This window comes from Bicyclus anynana, chromosome 18 (assembly GCF_947172395.1).
Source record: "Bicyclus anynana chromosome 18, ilBicAnyn1.1, whole genome shotgun sequence".
Taxonomy (NCBI): Eukaryota; Metazoa; Arthropoda; class Insecta; order Lepidoptera; family Nymphalidae; genus Bicyclus; species Bicyclus anynana.
Window position 1 is genome coordinate 3,458,817 of NC_069100.1, and position 21,352 is coordinate 3,480,168.

General features: G+C 37.7%; 1 protein-coding gene across 1 annotated transcript in view; it reads left to right on the forward strand.

Annotated features, from left to right (window-relative positions):
• The first annotated feature begins 4,762 nt into the window (after positions 1-4,762).
• LOC112051057 (obscurin) overlaps positions 4,763-21,352 on the forward strand; it is a 169,919-nt gene continuing 153,329 nt past the window's right edge. The window contains exon 1 of the mRNA XM_024089519.2: positions 4,763-4,866. The gene's annotated coding sequence lies outside the window, so the exon portion shown is untranslated. The remainder of the gene's footprint in view (positions 4,867-21,352) is intronic.

The window sequence follows — 21,352 nt, forward strand, 5'->3', positions numbered from 1 at the left end:
AAAGATCGTTTGTAATAATAATAATAATATGTCTTTATTTCAGGCTAAAAAACCCATTTAAAATATACAAATACATAATAAATAAAAGTAATTAATTAATTAAGTAATAAGTCAACAGTAAAGAACCGAATAATATAAATTATTTGGTACGTACGTACATTATTAAACTATTTGGTACGTTACAACATTTCTCTAGGAGAGCAATCATTTTTATTTCCTGTTTCTGTCGCGATGCACGGTAAGCCAATACTTTAGGATAGGGTTTTCAGGGCACTCGGAGCATACGCTGAGGATTTCATTTCGAGAATTCCGGTTTCCGTAAATCTCGTAATGTCCTATTGGAAGATAGCTACTCTGTGCAGTTACCTAGCAACGGTTGCTAGGACACCCTCGATCGTTGGAAGCGACCTATGATTACCATCGCAATGGGAATTGTTGCGTCGTTTTAGAATATTTACTCTAATGTACGGGAGAACCGTTTTGGTGTAGTGGTTTTGGTCAAAAGGTCACGTGTTCTATTCTTGGTGGGGTTGTTATTTATTCAAACAATTATGAGCTTCTTGTTTAATTCAAATGAAGATATATATTATTATTTTTTTTTCAGTTTTCATAAACATTATATAAATTGTTTATTAGTTATTTAAAGGTTACATACATTTAGATACCAGTAGAGTGATTGGAACCATCCCATTTAGTTTACAGTATTACTACTGAAACTTGTGACGGACGGCTCCGCTCTTCCATAACTAGTAGAGATTTGAATCTATACGAATATTATAAACGACTGACGAGTTTGTTTGATTGAACGCGCTAATATCAAGTACTACTGGTCCGATTTAAATAAATCTTTCAATGATAGATAGCCCATTTATCGAGGAAGGCTATAGGCTATAATATTATCCGCATTCTTACGGGAACGGGAACCACGCGGGTGAAACCGCACGGCGTCAGTTAGTGACTAATATACAAGAGTGCAATTGTTGCTACTCGATCGGTCAGGCCATCGGCCATTATTAATTTTCTCTTATTTACTTCTTTATTTCTCCTTTTTTTATTTTTTAACAATGTCATTCATACAAAATATAATACAAAACACTAATAAAAATGTAAAAAAAATCCATCCTCCCGCTGCGAGACATTTGAGTGCCCAAGCAACTGGTGGTCAGGGCTCCAGAGTGCGGAATAATAATAATCTCTATTTAAGAAAAATACACATAAAAAATTAAACAATAGCCTTATTACTAAAAGTTACTACTAAGTATACAATACGCGCCGTCTCAAGAATCACTGTTCTGTATCCGACTCTTGATCCAACAGTTAAGTGAAAGCTTCTTAAGATGTTGGTCGAAACTTTTTCCTATAAGACCATTGACTGAAACAACTCGGGACAATAACACCATGTTGACTCAACATTCCACATGGCAGTAACCTCGTGAACAAGGTCCAAGTATTTTGATACTTTTTCCTTTTCAGCTTTAACCAAATTATCGTCATGTGGAACTGTAATATCAACAATTATTGCACAACGCACTGACCGATCGATTAGCACTATATCAGGTGTATTAGAAAAACCCTCGGTTTCCCCAAAGAGGTCACCGATTTGCAGCCAAGATACAGATGTTATTTGATCTACATCCGGCCTAGTAAGGGCCTTGTAGAATCGTCCATGCAACTCCTTGCTCTTCCATATTACCACACGATCTGAGTTACTAATTACTATAGGCGCACCAGTTGTCTTTGCCAAGGGATAACGGAGTACTATCATTATATATTATTATAGGTATAATTGAAATAGTAAATGGAAGGCTTAAAAGCTCAACGTAAGTTTCCACAGCATTGGACGCGACCGCTCACCCGGTAATGACTCATTAATGGTTAATTAACGAACGAGTGCACTTTCACGACAGAATGAATAAACATTTTGATGCTATATCACATATTATAAGTACCAGAGTGGTACTTAAAACTGCTGGCTAGCAAATAATATTGTATTGAAATTATTAAAAGCATATTGTATTGTATAACAGTAATAAATGTTTTTATTATTATTTTTAAAAGGCTCAGAGTCACACAGCGTTCGATGGAACGAGCTATGCTAGGCTTATCTTTGCGTGATCGAATCAGAGATGAGGAGATCCGCAGAAGAACCAACGACATAGTCGCGAAGCTAAGTGGCAATAGGCAGGGCGCATAGTTCGAAGAGCTGGAGTGGCGAGGGCGACCCCGCACTAGAAAGCGCAGTGTTGGTCGAACCCCCTACCAGGTGGGCTGACGACATGACGCGGGTTGCAGGGATTCGCTGGATGCAGGCGGCTGTTTGGAAGTCCCTACAAAAGGCTTATGTCCTGCAATGGACGCCCATCGGCTGTTAGGATGATGATTATTATAATTGTGTTGTTAGTTAGTCTTTATTCTAATGGACTAAGCAGATATAGTCAGATATTCCTCATTTAACGAAGTTTATTAGTGCTACATTCATGCTTCTATACTATTATGCAGTTTAAGGCGTTAGCTTAAGATTAGAATTAGAAACGACATTCACCCATCTGTTTACTGGATGAAATGTATTTTATATCAAACTAGCGGACGCCCGCGATACCGTCTGCCCTTAGACCTCTTTAATCCGGCACTATCGTAAAATCCGTTCTTAGTGGATACCTATTAACTTTAGACTACCTTCCAGCCAAATTTCATATTAGTATATATATACAAGCATATACATGTATGTATATACTAATATGAAATTTGGCAAAAAGAAAGAGGCGTGATAGCCCAGTGGATATGACCTCCGCCTCCGATTCCGGAGGGTGTGGGTTCGAATCCGGTCCGGGGCATGCACCTCCAACTTTTCAGTTGTGTGCATTTTAAGAAATCAAATATCACGTGTCTCAAACGGTGAAGTAAAACATCGTGAGGAAACCTGCATACCAGAGAATTTTCTTAATTCTCTGCGTGTGTGAAGTCTGCCAATCCGTATTGGGCCAGCGTGGTGGACTAAGGCCTAAGCCCTCTCATTCTGAGAGGAGACTCGAGCTCAGCAGTGAGCCAAATATGGGTTGATAACGATATACATGTGCTTTCAAAAACTTATACGCGCGTATAAAACGCTAGTCAGAAACTCTAATACTTTTTGAAATTCATAGTTTAGCTTGTATGACGTGGGAGTTCATTACAATAATTAGCATGTTAACAGAACTAATTAAGTTAAGATCTTAAAGTCACCTTGCAGTTTACTATGTACTAGCTCAGCGAACTTAGCTCGCAACAAAAGTGCTGTATTTTAATTATTCTAACACACGCCATCGTGACATTTTAAAATGATTGCCATAAGTATTTTACTACAGGTTTTAAAAAATGACCTGTAAATATCCTTTGAGAATAAACACGTTCACTTTTACACGATTGGTTGAAAAAGAGCGTTTTCTTTTCAGGTTTCATGTAATACATGTAATAATAAATTGTCTCTTTGGTGTAGTGGTTAGCCCAATAATAATTTTATACTATAGATCGGTTACGTCCCTACAAAATCACCACAAAAAGTGATCCGAATAATAGGCTTTTCTTTTTTCTTTAATTCCATTATTTATTTATGTATATATAGTTTTTCCACTTCCAGAACACACAACTCGACATTGTAGACGATATTTAGGTATTATTTGTTTAAATAACGTTCATTGTTGACCACAACACTAACATTGATATGTGGACATTTCCATTTGAGCGCCTCATTTTTCATGATCTAGTAACACATCTAACAGTATTTAACATCATTGGGCAATATGTCGAATGCTTTCCTTTATACCTACTAGGGAACCCGGTCAAACTTCGCTTTAACTTATTTGCGCTTCTTACCTACCTACCCTATCCCAAAGAGACAAAAAGTAGCCTGTGTCACTCTCCATCGTTTTAACTATCTCCACTTAAAAATCACGTAAATTCGTCGCTCCGTTTTGCTGTGAAAGATGGACAGACAGACAGACACACACACTTTCACATTTATTATTTTAAGTATGCTGTAAAAGGCTATTGTTTGGATCACTTTTTGCGGTAATTTTGTAGGGACGTAACCGATCTATGGTATAAAATTATCATTGATATTGCCTTTAAGAAAAATCTGACGGTACAACGTGCTATGAGACTAGTAGATGGATTATATACATACCAATCTACTCGTAAGTATATGCATCAATGCTAAATAAATAAATTAAAATCTTTTTTTTTCAAGGAATATTTGCCATATCTTTTTTTAAATATGACCAATATTCCCCTCCAACTAGTCAGGAAAGACTGTAGGGTACGACAATAGACCAACAGGGCGGGGATAGAACCACCACCCCTCGGTAATGAGTCCGACCGCTCACCGTTAAGGCTCTAATCACACTAATATTATAAAAGCGAAAGTTTGTGTGTGTAATTATGTTTGTTACACCTTTACGCTGCGGCTACTGAAGCGATTTGGCTGAAATTTGGAATGGAAATAGGTTTTACTCTGGATTAACACAAAGGTTTTTCATCCCGGAAAAATCCATGGTTCCTGCGGGATTTGTGAAAACCGAATTCCACACTAAATACGTCTGCTAGTATTTCATAAACTTCCCAACCCTATCTCTACAACTCTACTACGAATTCTACTAAATATATCTTGGAAGAATGTTAATCTCAAATGATATAAAGGACATTTGATAATGCAGTCTCCAATGTAGACATCCCTTAACGATGAGGGTCCTGAAAGTCTCTGAAATCTGAAATCCCAACCAGTATGGTCTGAACCACCGTCGAGAACGGATGTGTGCCGGTTTAAAGTTAATTTTACCCGCGCAAGTGTAAACTAAGTGATATTATTGTATTGGATTACTCGTTTATATTGTAAGTATTGCATTGTTAAGCCATGCTATTGTGTTTTGAATATTGAAATGTTATTTGGGGGGAAAATCGGTTTTGCTATGATATATTTTCATTGTCGTGTGTACAATAATTTTGCATGTTGATATGGTTCCACAGTAGGCTGTGTAGGTTTTTGGAGCGGCTAATTGGTATTTTATTGTGTTACTAGCTGAAAACCGTGGCTTCGTTCGCGTGACTTTTTTTTTCTTTATAAGTTAGTCATTCATACAATCTCACCTGATGGTTAGTGATGATGCAATCTTGTATGGAAGCGGGCTTACTTGTTAGAAGTAGGATGAAAATTTACACCCCTTTCGGTTTCTACACGACATCGTACCGGAATGCTGAATAGCTTGGCGGTACATCTTTGTCAGTAGGGTGGTAACTAGCCATGGCCCGAAGCCTTTCCAGCCTTTCGGATCTTTCTTCTCTACATCAGATTTAAATGAAAAGAAGCTGTGAGTTTGCTCCAGCTTTAGCTTTAAGTTGATCGAACCGCGAAACTACATAAATATAAATGACGCTTTTAAATACATAAACAGACAAAAATTTACTGCAAGTATTAATCTAGCCACTCACCATCCAATAAGCCCACATGCCTGCAGCGCTATCAGCATGATGTCATGCTGATAGCGCTGCAGGCTGCAGCTGTCGTTGATGACTCTCCCATGATATGCGGGCGACGGGGGGAAGACTGCGCGGGTGTAAAATCGTGCGTGCGGGGAAGTGAGGCGCATTTGCCATGGATTTTTCATTCATCGCTACACGCCCCCCGGCCCGTGCATACTATCAGAAGTGTTACGAACGAACTTGCCAAGCTATAGTCAGTATTTAGCAGTAAGAAGTCACCGCTAGACAGGCAATCTAGGTAACTATGTCGTTTAAAATCATTGATGTTCGTTCGTCACACTGTAACTCGAAAATGACGAAGGTTTTGATTTTTTTTCCATATGAATATGTTTTTCGTTTCGTTTTCTTAAAATAGGAAAACTTATAGCAAAAAGTGATTATATTTTTTATAAATATCGAAAGTTCATACATAATAAATGTGAACTTTTGGGGCTAAAACAGATTTTCACATATACAGGTGTCCCGCAAATAGCACGACATACTCTACAGGGTGATAGCCGACATCAAGGCCTACAAAAATAACGCAATATATTTAAGCCTATAACGCAATATATTTAAGCCTATAGCCAATATATTTAAGTTTTCAAGTTAAAAAAATTAGTAGAACTTTATGTCAGCTATCACCCTGTACAGTATGTTGTGCAAAGCCCTTCAGTCTCAAATAAGAGATTTTTTTTAATCGCTTAGCGGTACGTCTTTGCCGGTATGGTGATAACTAGACACGCCAAAGCCTCCCATCTGCCACCACGGAGGCCGTCAAAGTAAAATTAAAGTCAAAGTCAAAGTCAGAACCGGGTTTCCAGGTGGGCGAAGTCACAGGCGTCTATTAGTCAAAAATAAACTAGGCAGGTCGATGTCATTCAATTGACAAGTTTATTATATCACAGTTTTCGGAAACCATAAACGATAAACGTCAAACATGGTCGCGTGCTCTCTGCCCATAAATACGTAGAGGAGACTATCTCTGACCTTGATTACACATCGATTCTTGTGATATCGATTCCGTTTACGATTGTTTACGTCTTGATTGACTTGACTCCATTTTTATAGATTCTCGCTTTCTTTAATTGGTATTTTCTTGTTTCAAAAAAAACTTACAGTATTCATCATTATCAGTTTAATTCTTTAATACGGACTATAATGTTTTTACGTAAAGAAACTCTCTTTCTTCTGTACATCTTTGAAGCCTGGGTCACAGAACACATTAGGCGTTTTTTGTGATTTATCCAAGGCATTTGATTGTGTGCATCATGAAACATTGGTCAAGAAACTACATTACTACGGAATTGATGATAAATCCCTAAACTTGCTGAGTTCCTATTTGATGAATAGAATTCAGAAAGTAGATATCAATGGAAAGCAGTCTACCGGATCTGTTGTAAAAATTGGGGTTACCCAAGGATCTACTGGATCTACTGGATCATTATTCATGATTATCTACCTATATTCGGTTCACTGCAGCTCGAATCTCTTCTTAGAATGAGTGGGCTTAGGCCAATAGTCCACCACGCTGGCCCAATGCGGATTGGCAAACTTTACACACAGAGAGAATTAAGAAAATTCTCTGGTTTGCAGGTTTCCTTACGATGTTTTTCCTTCACCGTTTGAGACACGTGATAATTAATTTCTTAAAATGCACACAACTGAAAAGTTGCATGCCTCGGATCGGATTCGAACTCACACCCTTCGGAATCTGGGCTATCACGGCTCTCGGATCTTGGCTTCTGTACATTAGGTACATTTATTTATACCAGTGATGAGGCACCATTTGACAAAAACATACTATTCTTCAAGGTTGCCCTATGAGATTTTGGATCATGAGGTCCTGGGTTCGGCATATGAAAATCTGAGCTTTCCTTTCATTTAAGTCGTTAAAAAATCTGGATATATTGAGTTTTTTTTTCCGAAAAAAACTATCAATAGAAGCCTAGATTGGTGACTGGTTGGTGGGACATTGTAGCAGCGTGGTGGAAATAAACTCCAAGTATTCAGTGAAATATTCAAAATTAAAAAAAAAGATACTAAAATTTTGCAATATATTCCCACTTGTATGTACTGATTCTGTATTAAACTTGCTATATCGAAGCAGAGCCGACAGAGTTTAAGTTTCCCAATAGCAAACTTTGAGTCTGTGCTTCGCTCGTGTTGGTCTTCCTGAATATGTCCATCTTATTGCTACATTTAGATAAGGCTGTGTGATTATGTCTAGACCTATAATGTGTAGAATGTAGATAGTTTCTAATACGACCTCCTTTTTTTTTTTTTTTTAAATCTTTATTTAGAAGCTTTATCACAGGATGATAATGTCGCTCCGTAATTCTGCTAACAATTTTAGACTATAATTAACTAACTACACTATTTCTACAATACACAATTTAAATCCAAAATTAATCTAATTACTCTATGTTAAATAACAAAGTGCACAGCACCTTCGCCTGCTCATGGCGCGCTAGTAGCGTATTTTCTGGGCCGATTGAGGTTTTTTTTATTGGTACAGGTTTCGCTGGTGGGAGGCTTCGTCAATGGCTAGTTACCACCCTACCGGCACGTGTAGAAACCGAAAGGGGTGTGGATTTTCATCCTCCTCCTAACAAGTTAACCCGCTTCCATCTCACATTGCATTATAACTTACCATCAGGTGAGATTGGCGTCAAGGGCTAACTTGTAAAGAATTAAAACAAATGATAATTAAACAAGCGGACAAAAACTATGTTAAGTCATTTACGATTCTCTTGTAGCTGATAATAATTTAAACTTTTCTGTTTTCATATTTTTTTGTTGGAAATACACACCATTGTTCACCCATGGCGAGGTACCCATACCTTGGGGCCAAATAAGCATCAGTTCTTCAGTCACCTTCAGTGACGCATGGATCAATTTGTCAGACATAGAATTTAGTATCAGATAACCATGAAATCATCGTTCACCTTGCGCATTACGGATCTCTCTCAAGTCTCAACGCCAAAGCTCAGCGAAATTTTCAATACCATCTCAGAAATGACTACACTAAAGTTTTGCAATATATTTTATATTCTATGACAAGTTACCCCTTGACTACGATCTCACCTGATGTTAAGCGATGATGCAGACTAAGATAGAAGAGGCGCCGCTGTCTTAAAATAGGCGGGGGTCTTTGGGCACACAAGAAGTTGGGGCCTCTTTGGAAAGTAAAATTGCGAATTATACCTAAGTACTGGTTAATGATCTTATACTGGTTTTTTGGTTACGATTACGATAACAGTTTCTTTTGAGATTTCTGTTGAGCAAAGTCAGTTCTGTCATTCCTTTGGGGTCCCATGAGAATGGGGGCCCTGGGCACGGGCACAGTGTAGCTCTTCGTTCGTGTTGGTTCCTGAAAATGTAGTTGCTGCATATACGAATAGATAAGGTGACGCCTAGCAGTAACGTGTCGCGTAGCAGCGACGGTGATTGTGTTTATACATCCTGAAAGGATCCTTTAAACCCAATCCCAAGGTCCCAAGACCTAGGACCTGCGTGTTTTACGGCCTCCGTGGCGCAGTGGTAAGCGAAGTGGATTTACAAGACGGAGGTCCTGGGTTCGATCCCCAGCTGGGCCGATTGAGGTTTTCTTAATTGGTCCAGGTCTGGCTGGTGGGAGGCTTCGGCCGTGGCTAGTTACCACCCTATCGACAAAGACGTACCGCCAAGCGATTTAGCGTTCCGGTACGATGTCGTGTAAAAACCGAAAGGGGTGTGGATTTTCATCCTCCTCTTAACAAGTTAGCCCGCTTCCATCTTAGATTGCATCGTCACTTAGCATCAGGTGAGATTGCAGTCAAGGGCGAACTTGTAAAGAATAAAAAAAACCCTTATATTGTCGTAGAGGAAACACCTCGAGCAGGTCCTAGGACTTGTGACCTAGGGATTAGGTTTAAAGGATCCTTTCAGAATGCATAAACAATCAAGTGATTGTTTATGAATCTATGATTAAATTATGATCAATTTATGATCAAATACCGGACTCCCGCGACTTTGTCCGCGTGAAATTTAGTTTTTCGCAAATCCCTTGGAAACTATGAATTTTTCAGGGGTAAAAGTAGCCTATGTGTTAATCTAGAGTAAAATCTATTTCCATTCCAAATTTCAGCCAAATCGGTTAAGTAGTTGCGGCGTTAAAGAGTAACAAACATCCAAACACACATCCATACAAGCTTTCATTTCATTTCAATATTAGTAGGATTCTCACGGAAACGGGAACTACACGGGTAAAACAGTGGGGCGTCGACTAGTTTACTCGAAAACACTTTGCTATAGTAAGTAATGTTTATATGAACATATTTAGGTGAATATAATTAAGTTAATTATGTTATAGTGCTAAGCTAGCGAATTAAATTTCAAGTTAAGAAAATAAATAAATAAAATAACAAGCATTCAAATAAACATCCACCCATACAGAAATCTATACAAACTTTCGCGTTTATAATATTAGTAGGATAAATACTTACAACACAAAACATTGTTTCACAAAATCACCAACGCGACTGGCAGCATGACGGTGTCCACACTGCCTAACAAACAACTGAGCTCAAGTCATCAAATACCCTCTTATTTACACTAACACTGATACCTCCCCTCCACAATAACATGAATAATGAATGTTAATACCGCCCGTAATCTGGGAACTTTTAAGTTTTAACAGGTATATATTTTATATCAATTAAGAAAGATAAATAGATCCTTTTAGATAGATAGATAGACAGACGATTTCTATAGATAGGTAATTTTCATTTCCCCTCGTCGGCAAATGTATAAACAAGGACCTCGATCATTCAGATCTCGTTCCAATTGAGATACTCGTCACTTTGATGTACAAATTACTTGTCGCCATCATTCTAATGCTATTTGCCTTTGTCCCTTACAAACTTTGGACACACTTTTTATTCTTTTTATGAAATTTTTTAGAGAAATACATTTTTACTAATATTTATAAAGCGAAAATAGTTGATTGTTGTATGCATTGAATAGGCTCTGAAACTTTTTTTTTTATTTTAAAAGTTTTAGATTTGCCGATTTTAAAAATTCTTTCACCAATTGAAAGCTACATTATGAGCGACCTACACAGGCAACATTTCATCCCTGTCTTCTCACGGAAACGGGGTCTGCTAGTATTTATATAAGAAGTTTCCGATTTTAAATCGATGATATAAACACACATAGACAGCTAAAATCATAAACCTCCCTTCTAGCTTTGTCGTAGTCGGGTTAAAATTAAATAACACGTTTTCACTGTGACGTAGGCAGGTTAAAAATAGGACACATTCGAGCCATAATCCCAAGTTACAATAGAGAGCCGCCCATTGTCATTGACTCGATAAAACCTAGGATTGGCCGGTTCACGGTCCACTCGAAAATGTAGATAGGATTTTGAAATTCATACACCATAATTCCATTTTGATTTACAAAGAGGAGGTCCGCAATTCGTTGGAATAATTTAATTTTGTGTTAAGTTTTTCATTCGTTTCAGGAAAAAGATGAAGCGATATTTTCGATTTCGTCGGTGTTTGTCGACTACTTTATCGAAATAAATTTGACGGGCTCCGAGACTCTTTGCATGCGTAGTGGATTTACAAGACGAAAGTCCTGGGTTCGATCCCTGAATGGGCCGGGCTGGTGAGAGGATTCGGCCGTGGCTAGTTATCCTACCGGCAAAATCAAAAAAAGGCGTAGACGGATACAGGCTGCTGACGACCTCTTTTTTTATGCAAATAGGCTCGCGTTTGACCATGCTCTAACCTGATGGTAAGTGTTAATACAGTCCAAGATGGGACACGCTTGCCTAGAAGGTGCCTATTCACACTTTTGTGGCGTTATCAAATCTGTGGTTCCAACTGAAAATCAGCGCTACGTGTCCAAACTCAAATGGTCACGTAGCATTTTGCTGAGCTGGGACCATTTGCTGGGTTATGCCACACATCGCAGGGTATTGTCCTGGATGTGATGGTGTACTGGAGATATTGTGATGTGTGGCATAATTTCGAAATAAACGCATTTTTCTTTCTTTTTTTTGAAGATGCCCAAGTTATTCTGAAGAATAAGGAAACACAGACCTGGGAAGGGTATTCCAAACCTTAGCCGTGCGTATGAAAAAAGAAGACGCAAAGCGTTTTATACAGGTCCTAGGGACATCCTTTTTTACGCGGAATCATACCGGAACGCTAAATAAACTATTTGAATCAGCAAAACAGACAGTTACAAAGAAAGTTAATTAAACGTTAGTAAAAAAACAGTTGCATTTCGTGCAGGCTCGCGCGTTGTGGCCGGATATGTTGACGGTGACATGACATGGACAGTATGCTGGGGCCTCCACTCTATGAGACATCTTTTGTTTTGTGTCATACAATCCTACAATCACATTGCCTATGCCTATTTCCTTAATTCCCCTCATATTTTTGCGAATTTCCCCAAATTGGGGAAAGAAGATATCCAAATTCCCAACATCCATTTGTATAATAAAGGAAAACACCGAACAAGTGCAACTTGAGCTCGCGTGAAAAGCGTTCTGAAAGATGTTATCATTTCCAAATTCATCATCATCATCACCATTATCAGCCGATGGACATCCACTGCTGGTCATAGGCCTCTTGTATGGACATCTAGGGCTGGGCTATCACCTATCCATATTAGGATAGGTGATAGCCCAGTGGATATGACCTTTGACGCCGATTCGGAGGCTGTGGATTCGAATCTGGTCCGGGGCATGCACCTCAACTTTTCAGTTGTGTGCATTTTAAGAAATTAAATATCACGTGTCTCAAACGGTGAAGTTAAAACATCGTGAGAAAACCTGTATACCAGAGAATTTTCTTAATTCTCTGCGTGTGTGAAGTCTGCCTATCCGCATTGGGTCAGCATGGTGGACTATTGGCTTAACCCTTCTCATTTAAAATAGGTTTAGTGATGGTAGAAGAATCAAAATTTAGGGTTACTTTACTTCTACCCAACTCCTACTCTACCCCCTACCTTACTCTTCACATACACCTTCTCTTACCCTACTCCTTCCCTACCCTTACCCCTACTCTACCCCGTTTGCTTTACAGTAAAGAGTTTCATATAAAGAATACTCGAGTTAGTACGGCGCCGATCCCTTCCTGAGATGATATGATGTGTGTGCTAAGACCCTTGAAATAGGTATACCTGTTAATAAAGCCTTAAAAAATACACAGACAAAGTCACAGGCGGTTACTAGTCGCTAGTATAATAAATATTTATGCAAGTGCTAGAAAAAGTTCCTTACGGTAGGATGAACCGGACTATCTATGTTCTTTATCGAACAAACTACAATGGAAAGAGCTTTCATCCTTTCTTTGATTGTTAGAAGTCTCCCGCTCCACGGTAATATCGACTGTATTGCATAAGAATTTGAAGTGAAAATTGCTTGAACTTTATGTTCAGGGGATAAGTCGGCAAAATACGTTGTGATATAGTTCGGGAAAATATTCTGAACTTTGTGGTGCTATGATTTGTGTGATTTTAGCATTTTTATTTGTGTTCGATTGGGAAAAGCAAGCATTGGATTAGGTATAGCATGGCTGCATGGCTTTATTTTCTTCGTCTTAATGATCATTGGTCCAGTGTACGTGGTCTTGCATAACGAGGTTCTAGGTTCGAGCTAGGTTGAGCTATGAAGTTTTTCTTTCTTTTAAGAAATTCTTCTAAACCGTAATTAGAAAGTTAGCTACTTGCGCTGCGGCTACTGAAGCAATTTGGCTGAAATTTAGAATATAAATGGATTTTGATCTGGATTAACACATAGGACTACTACTACTTTTTAACTGGGAAAAATCCATGGTTTCCGCGGGATTTGTTAAAAACTGAATTTCTCGCAGGCGTTCGCTAGTTTTTGTGTGGCATGATTGATTTAATGTTTATTATAATAGGTTGATAATAAATACCAAAATAGGAAATAGAAAGCTGTAGCCTCAATACAGCCTAACTAAATTTTGTTAGTCGTCTCTATACTATCTAACCTGTAGTACTGAGTTTTATGAGTGAATTCGATACACTTAAATAATAAATGACCCCCGAACCAGGGGTTTACGAGTGTTGTTAAAAATGTACCTACCGCCTGCTCTCGACATGTTTCGGCATGCAAATTAAAATGCGTTCGCCTTTTCAGAATGTTTCTATAGAGTACAATAGGTTCGAACTAAACACACGGGAGCGAGTGTGGTTAAACATGGATGATTATTGTTTTAAAAGATGGTGTGATTGTAATATTCATGTCTGAAGCACAGAATAAAGATGATCCAGAATGAGTCTTTACAAGCAGCGTGGTGAAGCAGGCGAAACCCATAAAAAAACCTCACGCGTCTCCTTGACATCTGCATATACAAACTTCTTTTATACTTGGTATTTCAAAATTTCACACTAACAACAATTAAATTAATCATTTATTTAACTACCCGCTAATGATTGTTCTTGGTTTTTCTTCTCTTTTGTTTGTTAATTATTTTTGTTCTTAAATATTTTATTATGTAATAATAATAACCAGTGTACAGTAAAACCAACAGTGGTTTGTGTTGCACTATGGTTATGCTTAATTTAAATGTGTTTTTTGTAGAATAATAAATAAAATAAAATAAATAAACGTAAATGAATATAATAATCAATAATTACCAAAAAAAAATACTCCATCTTATGTATTTAGTTTTTGTGAACAGTTTTTAAAATATTTCTTGAATAATATTGAAAATTACTGATGCAACGCTTCGTGTCGTACTGACTTGAGAATGTATTCGTTTATGAATTTTGTATTTGGAGCGACTACGACACCAACGTGTTCCGTGGGCTCTATCTGCCTATTAGTATTTAATCTGTGGTCTGAAGTTACAACATGTTCACCAAGGAATAAGGATGTAACACCATAAATAAAAAAAACCTCAATAAAACATAACCCTACACAGCATTGCTTCGTTTCATCACCATAAAAAGACGTACGAATCAACAGAGTATAGAATTTCCTCACGAATATGCGATCATGTAAACATTTGGAAGGAGCAATAAATTTATATGGGGACAAAAACACCGTTTACGTTCATCCCCTTTCTATTTCTTGTACCCGTCTATTTATTACGTTTCTAAATCATATTACATAAAAGGTATTGACAATTTTTCCTTCTTATACGCGGCCTCCGTGGCGCAGTGGTATGCGCAGTGGATTTACAAGACGGAGTATAGTATGAAAACTATGTTTCGTTTTTATAGTTACGCAATGAAAATTTGTACATGGACTATCAATTTACTTTAACACGTTCACTGCGGTACGAGGTCAATTGACCTCGTACGTAGAAAAGGATTATGCGTCTCTAAGAGTTACGAGGTCGATAAACCTCGTTCTGCACCACAGAAAGTTTTAGTACGAGGTCAAAAAACCTCGTACCGCACCAGGGGAAAGTACAGGAAAATCAGTGCCGCAGCGAACGTGTTAATACATATCATCTTAGTAAAGTGGTATCGAAAATTCTATTCAAAAATGGGTTGGTTATAAAGTTTGAAAGAAATTTTTAATTCACGTTATATTTTTGAAAAAAAATTTTTTTTCTGCCTCGTGAAACTGTGGTGGTTAATTTGATTTGATAATATTTAAGTTCAGGATAAGTTGGCTTAAGTTCCGTATTCTATTCTTTCTCAATAAAAAAAAATCATAAAAAATTCTGAAAAAAAAATAATTAATTTCATTTAAGGCTGCGATTTGATAATAATTAAGATTATTATTAGGATAAGTTGGCTTAAGTTCCCTATTGTAATATTTCTCAGTAAAAAAAAACAAAAAAAATACAAAAAATATCTAAAAAAAAAAAATTATTTTTATGATCGCAGTAAAACGGTAACTTGTCGAAAAAAACCACTTCCTTTCGAAAACATTAGTACTAATAAAAGTTAATGTTGGAAAAGTTTTCGTATATTACCTTAGTTGTAGTCAAGTTACAGTTTGACCTACTTCGGTGATTCAGGCTAATTTACTTTAGACATTTTAGTGCTATTTTTGATACTTTTACGACACTCCTTATTAGATTACTTTTTAAAACTTTACAGAATCAGAATTTACAGAACAGAAGTTTAACTTCATTAAGTGTAAACAGTGTGCCTAGTGAGAGTTTTCAATCTGCCTAGAGGCAGAGGAAACACCTATGCACATCTTATGCAATTGCCCAGCTCTAATACATAAACGCAACCTCCACTTAGGGCATTACACAATGGATCCAGAGGAGGTGAAACACATCCCAGCCAAGAAACTGCTGCTGTACCTGGCAGCAACCAGTATTGGAGGGGATATCTAGTCAGTGGCGATCACAATAGATCGGTAACGGTCAACGTGATACAGGACCTCAAGAGATCTGCAGAGCCGCGACATCAAGAAGAAGAAGAAGAAGAAGAAGAGAGTTTTCAATATTTTCATACTGTTACTATCGCGTTAACGTAAACGCTCTCTGCAGGTCATCTCCTCCCGGACAAAAATCCAGGTGGGGGTACGGGCCTCGAGGCTACGCCTCCTTGCCCGGGTAAGGCGCGGGGGATCTTGTTCCCCCGGTCATGTTCTTCCAGCCCCTTTCGGGGCTGAGACCTTTCGGCCTAAGGGTAGTAGACGATGTTAGTCAAAGTGCCCCGCGCGGACTGCAATTACTCGCTATCCTGCGCTGGGGCAATGGCGTTAACGTAAACGCGAATTTATATGGAATTGAAGTACAGTAGTGCCATTAGATGGCGCTGTTTCATTTCCATAGGAATTCGCGTTTACGTTAACGCCATTGTCACAGTATCAAACTGCCACTCTGCTCTCTGGACAGAGAGAGGAGTGAATTGAGAGATAGAAAGGATATCTGTCAAGAGAATTAGGTAGTAATACATAGATTAGAGCCGTGATAGCCCAGTGGATATGACCTCTGCCTCCGATTTCGGAGGGTGTGGGTTCAAATCCGGTCCGGGGCATGCACCTCCAACTTTTCAGTTGTGTGCATTTTAAGAAATTAAATATCACGTGTCTTAAACGGTGAAGGAAAACGTCGTAAGCAAACCTGCACACCAGAGAATTTCTTTATTCTCTGCGTGTGTGAAGTCTGCCAATCCGCCTTGGGCCAGCGTGGTGGACTATTGGCCTAACCCCTCTCATTCTGAGAGGAGACTCGAGCTCAGCAGTGAGCTGTATATGGGTTGATCCAACAACAACATAAATTAGTAGTTCTCTTTTTCCTTTGAAACGAGAAAAAAAATATGTTGTAATAGTTTTTGAAAACGGAAGAGTTTTTCAAAATGTTTTTAATTAAAATCAGTTTTTCACAAATTTCACAGGAACTATGTTTTTCCCAAAACATAGTTTTAAAAGTCCCAGTAAAATCGGTTTAATACTGTCAGTTATAATTTTGACGGTCACAAATCATGACTTTTTCCAAACAAAAGCTATTTTTCCATCTTCTAATATTTAATGAATTCGACCCAATTTGTTCCAAAAACTTTGTTAAGTAACAATTTAGGTAAATCCCCACCTTTCAGTGCTATTTTCTTTAAGTTACGAGTAAGGTTAATTAATGAACGGAGTTTTCGGGAAAATGGTTTTCATTGTTAATTAAAGGATATATATTCTGTTGCGATTATTATGTCTCTCAATAAAGTAGGCTTATAATTGTTTCTCTCATTGTTTTTGCCTCGTAAGTCCAGTGGTAAGTGTAATAACTCATTGGGTCTTAGGTTCGCTTCCTGCATGTCTGGTCTGCATTAACGATATATTTCGTAAGGAAAAAGTATATTATTACTAGCGGACGCTCGCGACTTTGTCTGAGAGGAAATTAATGTAAACCTTTAACCCATATTTCACTACTTTAGGAGTTGAATTTTAAAAATTCTTAAATCACATTATATTTCTTATTATTTTGATGAACAAATTTTTGAAACTGTAACTCTAAAAATGAAGCACTTTCTATAAAATCAACCTCCTTTTCACCCCCTTCTATTTTTATTTTAGGGCCAAAAAGTATCTAAGTTTAGTTTACCTAAAAAAATGTTTTGCTCCCATTTACCATTATACCAAAATTCATCTTGATCGTTTCAGCCGTTTAGCCGTGAAAAAGCAACAGACAGACAGACAGACTTACTATCGCATGTATAATATTAGTCGACTAATAGCGGCGAAATTGAAAATATCGTTATTTCTTACGTCGTGATGGGATGAAAGTGCTATAGCTATATGTACGTAAAATATATCCGAGACAGTTTAACGTGCTTTTAGAGGCATGGAGATATACCACCAACAGTGGCGTGCACAAGGTATATAACTAGGGTATGTATTTATGTAAAAATCGCACAGCGCTCTCACAAAACCCCCGGTGAGCTCCCATTAAGGAATCTATGGCACTTATACTGTGTAATACAGTGTAAACTCTATAAAACGACACTAAAGGGACTGTTCATTTTATGGCGTTATAGAGAGTGGTCGTTATAAAAGAAGAAAAAATGCATGAGTAAACCTTTTTTGCCAATACACAGTGATTTTATTTTACTATTTGAAAGTTTGTGGGAAACTAAGAATAACTAAATAGTCACATCCTTAGAAATATGATGATGGTAAATACTGAGAGTTTAACAGTGGAATTCATAGACATTGTAGGGGCACCCAGGGTACCATTCCACCACCACCACCCAGGGGACACTGAGTGTCATATTCTGAAACAAATAGAGGTTAAATTCGACACTCAGCAGCTGAATTATCCCCTGGGGGTGTCCCTACAACGTCTATGAATTAAATATATATATTTATATTGTTAAACTTAAATATATATATCTATATTGTTAAACTCTAAGTTTCATTCCAGGCCAGTTTCTTCATGTAAAGCTAAAGTAACAATAAAAGTAGTAAGTAGTAAAGAAGACTTTATTTTTCAGTAAATAAGACCGTCACTTGATTTATGACGTTAATTTGACTGTTACTTGCGATGAAGAAACTGGCCGTAAGTCTATGGATTCCATCGTTAGTAGTACAGTACCTGATACCTACTACTAAGTCACCGTACTACCTTCAAACAGCGATCCATGCTAATGGCTCATAAACATAAATCAAACGGTCACAGACAGACACTAATTAATTAATGACAACAGTTGCGTGATTCGTGACACTTTGTAACGTTCTTCAATAATTATAACTATAGGTTATCTCGACGCAGTGCTTGTGGTTTCGTATCACTAGGACCTGGGTTAGGTTTCAGTAAAATAAATAACCGTAATAGCCCAGTGGATATGACTCTGCCTTTGATTCGGAGGGAGTAGGTTTGAATCCGGTCCCGGGTTTACCTCCAAATTTACAGTTGTGTGCATTTTAAGAAATTAAATAACACGTGTCTCAAACGGCTTTTTATTTTTATTTTATTATTCTGTACAAGTTAGCCCTTGACTACAATCTCACCTGATGGTAAATGATGATGCAATCTAACTGGTTAGGAGTAGGATGACAATCCACACCCCTTTCGGTTTCTACACGACATCGTACCGGAACGCTAAATCGCTTGGCGGTACTTCTTTGTCGGTAGGGTGGTAACTACCCACGGCCGAAGCCAGACCTGGACAAATTAAGAAAACCTCAATCAGCCCAGCCGGGGATCGAACCCAGGACCTCCGTCTTGTAAGTCCACTGCGCATACCACTGCGCCACGGAGGCCGTCAAATTCACGGTGAAGGAATTCTTAATTATCTAAGTGTTTTACACACTGCCAACCTGCATTGAGCCAGCGCGGTGGATAATTAGCCTAACCTTCTTATTCTAGGAGGAGACTCGTGCTTAACAGTGAGCTGAATATGGGTTGTCAATGATGGACAAACAGCGTGGTCAGAGTAAAAAGAAATATATGTGGCGCGGTTGACCACAATGCAGTGGCCCAACACACACACACAGTTCTCTGTGTGTGTGGCAGACGTCACACACGCAGAGAATTAAAAAAATTCTCAGTACCTATGCAGGTTTCCTCATGATGTTTTTCCTTCACTCTTCACTATTTGATTTTTTTTAAATGCACATAACTGGAAAGTTGGATGTGCATGCCCCAGACCGGATTGGAACCTACACCCTCCGGAATCGGAGGCAGAGGTCATCCACTAGCACGTATAGCTTGGCAACTTCGTTCGTAACACTCCCGATGTTTCGCTCGGGCCGGGGGGCGTTTAGCGATGTATGAAAAACCCACGACTGATGCACGTCACTTTCCCGCACGCACAATTTCACAACGTCTTTCCCCCTGTCACCCGCACATCATGGGAGTTATCAACAAACTTGCCAGACTAGTAGTAGTTAATCCAAAAGAGTAGTCGCTACTTCCTTTGTCAAGTTTATACATTTTAACAATTCACAAGAAGTATAAACTTTAAATTGCTTAAAGTTTGAGAGCCGCTGATGTTGGAGGCGTGTGATTGTTGTGAAAACTTTGAGAATATTAAAAACAAACGTTTTGTAAACTTGAACAGTGTAAGTTTCAGTTAGCAAGTTGCCCGGGGATACCAACTTATCGTTATATTTTGATTTGAAAATACTTCTTTAAAACTTACTACACATGAGTATTTGAACTGAGTTTATAAAGTTACACTATTAATATATTTTGAGTCACTAGCGGTATTTTTGAAACAGGGTTTCGGCTGTAAATAAAAACGAACGGTACTTTTTTTAAGACTTAGCAAAGGGTTTTATGGCAGAAAAGTGCTCAACATTTTATGAATAAAATTAACTTTGTGAGGTTAACTATAATAAAGAAAAACATTTAATTCTTTCTTTTTATTAATTTTGACTATCTGTATCTGTAACAGAAACACAAAAATATTAATTTACTTTAGCTAGTAATACTGGCTGTATTTGGTGCATTTGCCGAAAAAAAAACGAGCGTACTTCGCTATGCAAAAATGACAATGATATGCTAAGATGACACCAGAATGTAAATACTTAAGACATGGCTGTACGATATAATATCTTTGCCTTTTCCATACGGGAAAAAAAAGAAAAAAAAAATTAAGATTACATCAAAATGTCATCATATGGAAAACAGAAAAATCAACAAATTCATTTTCAGAAAATGTGTTCAAAGTGTGTTTCCTCGCAAAAGTGTTATAAAACGTCGTATGACATACGTGCGCTTTGATAATTACAGCCTTTGCTTCCTTACTATAGCTTTCGCCAAGGCTCGAGCTTGCAATATCGCCTCGGCTATAATTTTCAAATTACAGCACTTATATCATAATGTACTATTAATTAAAGGTAGCCACATTATGCACAAAGTATAGGTCGTAATAACAATTAAAATTAATAGTTGAAAAAAATTAAAATTGAGTTACGTAAATTTTATGAAGAAAAATATGGAAACAGAGAGAAATAAATTAACGTTTTTACAGATGTAGGTTTTTTTATAATGGACATGATATTATACCATTTTAGAATCCTCACAAAAAGTTTTTGAATTTGATACCCATATTGTAATTGCACTTCGAGTCTATAGCGTCTCACAGTCGTCTTGTTATTTTTTTTGTTTCACCTATCTAAAAACACTTGGGTTATTGAGACAAATGTAACGATATCCTAATTACGTAAATCCGTTCAGCGGTTTGGAAGATATGAGGTAATAAATCAAATCAAAAATCATTTATTTCAAGTAGGCTCAGTTTACAAGTACTTTTGACACGTCAGTTGACTATTTGTGAAGATTCTACCGCCGGTTCGGAAGGCAGGTTCTGCTGAGAAGAAACCGGCAAGAAACTCAACAACATAACATTTAAAAAATCATACAGTATTATAATTTACAATTTATGATAACATTACAATTTCTTATAGTTTTACTTTTTGTGTGAAGGT